This window comes from Leptonychotes weddellii, chromosome X, assembly GCF_054177405.1.
Source record: "Leptonychotes weddellii isolate Sample4059 chromosome X, ASM5417740v2, whole genome shotgun sequence".
Lineage (NCBI taxonomy): Eukaryota > Metazoa > Chordata > Mammalia > Carnivora > Phocidae > Leptonychotes > Leptonychotes weddellii.
Genome location: NC_138385.1, coordinates 54,846,899 through 54,856,026, shown reverse-complemented (window position 1 = coordinate 54,856,026; position 9,128 = coordinate 54,846,899). Strand labels below are relative to the sequence as shown.

General features: G+C 38.7%; 1 pseudogene; it reads right to left on the bottom strand.

The window, feature by feature from the left end:
* Positions 1-8,249: 8,249 nt before the first annotated feature.
* On the bottom strand, positions 8,250-8,913 carry LOC102747905 (POU domain, class 5, transcription factor 1 pseudogene; annotated as a pseudogene).
* Between the last annotated feature and the right edge of the window lie 215 nt (positions 8,914-9,128).

Genomic DNA, 9,128 nt, shown 5'->3' with positions numbered 1-9,128 from the left:
CACCCCCGGTCTTTCTGTGACCCCGAGGGTCCTGAGAGCACACTGTCCCGGAGGGTTCCACCCCCCGCTTAGCCACCAGAGTGACGTCCCTCAGCAGAGCAGACTTTTAAAAGTTCCGATTTTGTGCTCCGCGGCTCTATCACTTGCCAGAAGCGGCGGATGGAGGCCCCCTCCCCTGCCGTCTATCCTCCCGAATATCGCCTCGGATTCACTTCTCCGCACGTCCTACCTTCCAGAAAGTGGTCGCTTTTCTGTTCAGAGAGTTGTTGCTATTCCTTTCTTCGATCTCCTGTTGAGTTTGTAGGTGTTCAGAATGGTTTGATCCCTATCCAGCTGAATTCCTGAGAGGAGAGGAAATCCAGGTCTCCTAATCCTCCGCCATCTTGCTCCGCCCCTATCACAGTGCTTTTTATCACAGTGCCTAGAATGTTATAATTGACCAACACAAAATTTGGTCCAAGATAATGGGTTTTCAGAATCTGTGCTCTTAATTACTCTGACATACTAACTCTCAAGTAGATATTATTTACTCAAAATAATGTTTTATCACACAGGAAACAACAGATACTGGTGAGGATGTGAAGAAAGGGGAACCCACTTATACAGTTGGTGGGAATGCAGCCACTCTGGAAAACAGTATAGAGGTTCCTCAAAAAGTTAAAAATAGAACTACCATACGACCCAGCAATTGCACTACTAGATATTTACCCAAAGGACACAAAAATACTGATATGAAGGGGCACATGCACCCTGATGTTTATACCAGCATCAACAATAGCCAAATTATGGAGAGAGGCCAAATGTCCATCAGCTGATGAATGGATAAAGAAGATGAGGTATATATATACCTCTGTGTATATATACACACACACACTGGAATATTACTCAACCATAAAAAGAATGAAATCTTGCCATTTGCAATGATGTAGATGGAGCTAGAGTATAATATGCTAAGCGAAATAAGTCAGAGAAAGACAAATAGCATATGATTCCACTCATATGTGGAATTTAAGAAACAAAACAGATGAAAATAGGGGAAGGGGAAAAAAGAGGGAAGCAAACCATAAGAGACTCTTAAAGACAGAGAACAAACTGAAGCTTGCTGGAGGGGAGGGAGGCAGGGGATAGGCTAAATGGGTGATGGGTATTAAGGAGGGCACTTGTGATGAGTACTGGGTGTTATATGTATGTGATGAATCACTAAATTCTATTCCTGAAACCAATATTACACTATATGCTAACTAACTAGAGTTTAAATAAAAACTTGAAAAAGAAAAAAATACATTAAAAATAATATTTTATCAAATAATGTTGACTTTACTTATTCCCCAAGATAATTGTAGCCACTTCCTGGGGCTAAACTTGTGTCCTAAAAATGGATTCAGATTTTCTTTCTGGTGTTCATACTTTTTTTTCAAAAGGTTTTTATTTAAATTCCAGTTAGTTATCCAATTTTCCCAGCACTGTTTATTGAGGAGACTGTCTTTTTTCCATTGCATGTTTTTTCCTACTTTGTCAAAGATTATTTGACCATAGAGTTGAGGGTCCATATCTGGGTTCTCTATTCTGTTCCATTGGTCTATATTTCTGTTTTTGTGCCAGTACCATGCTGTCTTGGTGATCACGGCTTTGTAATATAGCTTGAAATCGGGCAACGTGATGCCCCCAGCTTTGTTTTTCTTTTTCAACATTTCCTTGGCGATTCGAGGTCTTTTCTGATTCCATACAGATTTTAAGATTGTTCCAGCACTTTGAAAAATGTCATTGGAATTTTGATCGGGATGGCACTGAAGGTATAGATTGCCTTGGCAGCATAGACATTTTAACAATGTTTATTCTTCCGATCCATGAGCATGGAATGATTTTCCATCTTTTTGTGTCTTCTTCAATTTCTTTCATGAGTGTTCTGTACTTCCTAGAGTATAGATCCTTTACCTCTTAGGTTAGGTTTATTCCGAGGTATCTTATGGTTTTTGGTGCTATTGTAAAGGGAATCGAGTCTCTAATTTCTTTTTCTACAGTAGCATTGTTAGTGTACAAGAAAGCAACTGATTCCTGTGCATTGATTTTGTATCCTGCCACATTACTGAATTGCTGTATGAGTTCTAGTAATTTGGGGGTGGGGTCTTTTGGATCAACATGGATGGGACTGGAGGAGATTATGCTAAGTGAAATAAGTCAAGCAGAGAAAGTCAATTATCATATGGTTTCACTTATTTGTGGAACATAAGGAATAGCATGGAGGACATTAGGAGAAGGAAGGGAAAAATGAAGGGGGGGAATTGGAGGGGGAGACGAACCATGAGAGACTATGGACTCTGAGAAACAAACTGAGGGTTTTAGAGGGGATGGGGGTGGGGGAATGGGTTAGCCCGGTGTTGGGTATTAAGGAGGGTATGTATTGCATGGAGCACTGGGTGCTATATGAAAACAATTAATCATGGAACACTACATCAAAACATAATGATGTACTGTATGGTGACTAACATAACATAATAAAATAAAATTAAAAAAATACATTCCAGTTAGCTAATATACAGGGTAATACTTGTTTCTGGTGTACAATTTAGTGATTCAACACTTACAGTATCTGGTGCTCATCACAACAAATGCACTCCTTAATCCCCAACACCTATTTAATCCATCCCCCCACTCACCAACCCTCTGGTAACCAGCAGTGTGTTCACTATACTTAGGAGTCTGTTTCTTGGTTTGCCTCTCTTTTTTTCACTTTGATCATTTGTCTTGTTTCTTAAATTCCACGTGAGTGAAATCATGTGGTATTTGTCTTTTTCTAACTGATTTATTTTGCTTAGCATAATACTCTCTAGCTCCATCCACATCATTGCAAATGGGAATATTGTGTTCTTTTTTATGGTTGAGTAATATAGATACATACAATGGAATATTACTCAACCATATGTGTGTGTGTGTGTGTGTGTGTGCACACATATACATATCTCACATCTTTTTTACCCATTCATGAGTCGATGGACACTTGGGCTGTGTTTTGGCTATTATAGATAATGCTGCTATAAATATTAGGGTGTATGTATCCCTTGAATTAGTATTTTTGTATTCTTTGGGTAAATACCTAGTAATGTGATTGCTGGATAGTAGGGTAGTTCTACTTTCAACCTTTTGAGGAATCTCCATACTGTTTTCCAGAGTTTCTGCAACAGTTTGCATTCCCACCAGCAGTGCAGTGGGTTCCTCTTTCTTCTCATCCTTGCCAACATCTGTTCTTTCTTGTGTTGTTAGTTTTAGCCATTCTGAGTTGTGTGAGGTGATATCTCATTGTAGTCTGGATTTGAATTTCCCTGATAAGTGATGTTGAGCATCTTTTCATGTGTCTGTTAGCCATGTGTATGTCTTCTTTGGAGAAATGTCTATTCCTGTCTTCTGCCCATTTCTTAACTGTATTATTTGTTTTTTGGGTGTTGGGTTTGATATGTTCTTTATATATTTTGGATACTAACCCTTTATCAGATGTGTCATTTGCAAATATCTTCTCCCATTCTCTAGGCTGTCTTTTAGTTTATGTTAATTACCTCCTTCACTGTGCAGAAACTTTTTATCTTGATGAGGTCCCAATAGTTCCTTTCTCTTTTTCTTTTTCTTTTTGTTTCCTTTGCCTCAGAAGACATATCTAGTAGTTAGATGCTAAGACTGCTATCAAAGAAGTTGCTGTCTGTGTTCTCCTATAGGATTTTGATGGTTTCCTGTATCACATTTAGGAATGACATCCATTTTGAATTTATTTTTGTGATGGTGTATGAAAGAGGTCCAGTTTCATTCTTTTGTATGTTGCTGTCCAGTTTTTTAGCACCATTTGCTGAAGAGACTGGCTTTTTCCCATTGTGTATTCTTTCCTGCTTTGTTGAGGATTAAATGACCATATAGTTGTATCCTGTGACTTTGTTAAACTTGTGTATCAGTTTTAGCAGTTTTTTTCATGGAGTCTTCTGGATTTTCTATATAGAGTATCATGTCATCTGCAAATAGTGAAAGTCTGACTTTTGATTTAGTTGCCTTTTATTTCTTTTTGTTGTATGATTGCTTGTTGGGATTGGCCAGCAAACCCTGAGGTGGCAAATGAAAAGATTACTCCAGACACCTTAGTAGGAGAAAGGAGAGGGCCTGGGGACCAGAGGCTATAGTGGCAAAATGTCCCAAGCCAGACTTTGCTTCCACCTTTATTGTGAATGTTATCAATATAACAAGGGAATAAGAAAAATAAGAAGGAATGTGAAGATGTAATAATCAAGACAGTGGCATAGGGAGTATTGTGTGACTAGAACAAGCTGTGCTTGTGATGGGCATGCAGACTGGGAGTACAGGGAGTGGGTGACCTCCGAAGATAAATGTTTCTCCTAAGTCAACCATTTACTCCCTGGATGAGTGCATTGAGCCGCAACAAGAATCTGGCTGTTTTCAGCCCAGAAACCTTAAAGGGGGCTCAGTTTTCTGGACACTTCTTCTTTGCTTTTCAACAAATCTCATCCAGGGAGGCATGTGTTTATTAAATCTTATCTAGCCAGACACTATGAATTCCAACAATTGCTGATGCTGGGACTTTCAGTACTATGTTAAATAACATTGATAAGAGTGGACATCCCTGTCTTATTCCTGATCATAGGGCAAAAGCTCACAGTTATTCACCACTGAGGATCAAATCAGCTGTGGGTTTTTTGTACATGGCCTTGATTATGTTGAGTTATATTCCTTCTATCCCTACTTTGTTGAGCATTTTTATCAAGAATGTATGCTGTACTTCGTCAAATCATTTTTCTGCATCCATTGAGAGGGTGCTATGTTTCTTATCTTTTCTTTTATTAATGTGGTCTATCAGGTTGATTGATTTGTGAATATTGAACCACTCTTGCGGCCAGGAATAAATCCCACTTGATCATGGTGAGTAATTCTTTTTTTTTTTTTTTTTAGATTTTATTTATTTATTTGAGAGAGAAAGAGAGGGAGAGAGAGAGAGCACAAGTTGGGGGTGTAGGGGGAGAGGCAGAGGGAGAAGCAGACTCCCCGCTGAGGAGGGAGCCTGATGCGGGGCTTGACCCCAGGACCCTGGGAGCATGACCTGAGCCGAAGGCAGGCACTTAACCGACTGAGTTGCCCAGGTGCCCTGGTGAATAATTATTTTAATATACTCTTGGATTCAATTTGCTAATATTTTGTTGAGAATTTTTGCATCCATGTTCATCAGGGATATTGGCCTGTACTACTTCTTCTTCTTCTTTTTTTTTTTTTTTGGTGGATTCTTTATCTGGTTTTTGAATCAGGGTAACGCTGGCCTCATAGAATGAGTTTGGGAGTTGTCCTTCCATTTCCTTTTTTTTTTTTTTTGGAAAAGTTTGAGAAGTATAGGTATTAGATCTTCCTTAAATGTTTGATAGAATTCCCCTGTGAAGCCATTGAGCCCTGGACTTCTATTTGTTGAGAGATTTTTGATTATTGATTCAATTTCTTTGCTGGTTATGGGTTTATTCAAATTTTCCATTTCTCCTTGTTTAAGTTTTGGTAGTTTATATGTTTCTAGGAATTTAACCATTTCTTTCAGATTGCCTAATTTATTGGTGTATAATTTTTCATAACATTCTTTTAAAATTGTCTGTATATCTTTTTAAAATTTTTTTAGAGAGGGGGAGGGGATTTTTTAAAAGATTGTATGTATTTATTTATTTATTTATTTTATTTTTAATTTTTATTGTTATGTTAGTAACCATACAGTACATCATTAGTTTTTGATGTAATGTTCCATGATTCACTGTTTGTGTATAACACCCAGTGCTCCATGCAAGGGGCAGAGAATCTTAAGAAAGTTCCATGCCCAGCATGGAGCCTGACATGGGGCTCAATCTCACAACCATGAGATCATGACCTGAGCTGAAATCAAAAGTTGGATGCTTAACCAATTGAGCCACCCAGGTGCCCCAATAATTGTTTGTATTTCTGTGCTGTTGGTTGTGATTCCTGCCTTCTCATTTCTGATTTTATTTATTTGGTTCCTTTCTCTTTTCTTTTTGATGAGTCTGGCTAGGGATTTATAATTTTTATTAATTTTTTCAAGGAACTAGTTCTTGGTTTCATTGATCTGCTCTACTCCTTTTTTGTTGTTGTTATTTCTATATCTCTTATTCCTGCTCTAATATTTATTATTTCCCTTCTTCTGCTGGCTTTTGTTTTCCCTTGTTGTTCTTTACCTAGCTCATTTAGGTCTACGGTTAGGTCGCCTATTTGAGATTTTTCTTGCTTCTTGAGGTAGGCCTGTTTTGCTATATATTTCTCCTCTTATGACCATTTTTGCTGCATTCCAAAGATGTTAGACTGTTGTGTTTTCATTTTCATTTGTTTCAATGAATTTTTAAATTTCTACTTTTATTTCCTTGTTGACCGATTCATTCTTTAGTAGTGTGTTGTTTAACCTCCATGTATTTGTGGTCTTTCCAAATTTTTTCTTGGGGTTGAATTCAAGTTTCATAGCGTTGTGGTCAGAAAAGATGTGTGTTATCATTTCAGTCTTTTTGTACTTGTTAAGGCCTGAGTTTTGACATAATGTGTGCTCTATTCTGGATAATGTGCCATGTGTGCTTGAAAAGAATGTGTATTCTATTGCTTTAGGATGGAATGTCCTGACTATATCTTTTATGACACTGGTCCAGTGTGTCATCCAAAGCCATTGCTTCCCTTTGATTTTCTGCTTAGATGATCTGTCCATTGCTGTAAGTGGGGGTGTTAAAGTCCCCTAATGTTGTTATCAATATTGTTATCAATTGTTATCACAAGAATTGTTAATTCTTTTATATATCTGGGTGCTCCCACGCTGGGGACATAAATATTTACAATTGTTAGAATCCTTACATTTCTACATAAATTTTAGAATCAACTTTTCAGTTTTTAAAATGCATCTTGTGATTTTGATTGTGATTGTGTGCCATATATACAATTTAGGAGAAAATTGATATCTTTACAATATTTAATATTCCAATCAAAATTATGCAATTTCTTTTCATTTATGGATTTTTATGGTATTTTCTTACAGTTTTTTTAAATTAACAAACTTAACTTTTTAGAGCAGTTACAGGTTTACAGCAAAATTGCATGGAAATACAGAGTTCCTCTATAGCCCCTGCCCTAACATATGCACAGCCTCCCCCATTTTTGATATCATGCACCATGTGGCACAATTGTTATAATCAGTGAACCTACACATCATTCACATCATTGTCACCCAAAGTTCATAAGTTAAGGTGCATTTCTGATGTTTTAATTCTATGGGTTTTGCAAATTTATAATGACATGCATTTATTATTACAGACTTGGAGTATTATCACTGCCCTAAAAATCCCGAGTTCTGTCTATTCATCCCTCCCTTGCCTCTGACTCCTGATGACCACTGATATTTTTACTAAATATTCAGAGAGGGATATATTATTTTAAGTTTTTATTTAAGTTCCAGTTAGTTAACATACAGTCTAATATTAGTTTCAAGTGTATAATTTAGTGATGGGGATTAAGGAGTGTATTTGTGATGAGCACCAGGTGTTGTATGTAAGTGTTGAATCACTAAATTGTACACCTGAGAGGTATACTTTAACAACTCTGTGAAGCAGTAGAATGTTATTTTGGGATTATTTACACAAATGCAAAAAGGAGATTCCTGCAACATGTTCAAATTTATAGTATTTGCAGTCTAAAAATGCAGTTGGTGATTCGGAAGATATTATCAGAATTAGTTACCTGTTCTTTATTTGTTTTTCTTTATATATTTGTATTTACTTGCATGAAAATGTGAAGAACAATTCATTTTGCAGGCAAGGTATTTGTATTGTAACATATGACCTTCAGAATTAAGTGGTGAAATTTCACAAAATAGTTCAAATATTGACTTCTTTAAAACCTGAAGAAGGTTTGATTGCTTTTTAAGGGTCTGATATTATGATTATGCTTTTATGATTTGTTGTTTAATGGGTGCTCATTTTTTTTCCATGTCCCAGGCTTCTTTATTTAAGAACAAAGTGATAAGTGACATGGGGATTAAAAACAAAAGCATCCTGGAACTTCACCTTCCCTACAACCTGTTCCCCCCAATCTCCCTGACCCCACATCCCTTTTGTTCCCAAGTCATTTCTTAGTGAATGAAGAACTTAATCCCAAAGCCCTGGTACAAACCTTAGGTTCTCTTTCCCTAGCTGTCCCCCTTCCTTTGCCCCCCATTCCTGGGAAGGGCTGGCACCTCAGTTTGAATGCATGGGAGAGCCCAGAGTGGTGACAGAGACAGAGGGAAATGCCTCACCCTCAGGAAAACCAACTGGGGAGTATAGCATAGTGAAGTGAGGGCCTCCATAGCCTGGGATACCAAAATGGTACCAGAGGAAACGATACTGGTGCCTGTGAGGAAGGGGGAGAGCAGCCTCAAAATCTTCTTGTGAATAGTCACTGATCATTTACCCTTCTGGCAATGATTGCAGAACCACACTCAGACCACATCCTTCTCAACCTAGGCTGCTGGGCAATGTGGTTGATCTGCTGCAAGGTGGGTTTCAGGCACTGCAGGAACATGTTCTCCAGGTTGTCTCTCACTTGGTTCTCCATACTTGTTCACTTTCTCTTTGGGGCTGGCACAAGGGTCTCTGCTTTGCATATTTCATGTAGATTTTCATTGTTGTCACCTTCCTCCACCCACTTCTGCAGCAGGGTCTGCAGCTTATACATGCTCTTGAAACTGAGCGGCAGAGCCTAAAAACCGCAGATGGTTCTTTGGCTGAACACCTTCCCGAAGAGAACCTCCAGGGTGAACCCCACATTCGCCTGAGTATATCCCAGAGTGATCCTCTTCTGCTTCAGGAGCTTTGTGAATTGTTCCAGGTCTTTCTGCTGAGCTTTGATGTCCTGGGACTCCTAAGGGTCTTGCTCCAGCTTCTCCTGGTCAGGCTGCACAATCCCAGGTGGGGAAGCACAAGGCTCAGGGGAGGCCCCCTCAGAGTTGCTCTCCACCCTGGCCCCCAATTCGCCCTCTGGCTGAGAGGTCTCCAGGCTGTCTTGAGGTCCAACCTGAGGTCCACAATATGCCATCCCCCTGCAGAACTCATATGGCAGGGGCAGGGGGTGGGGGT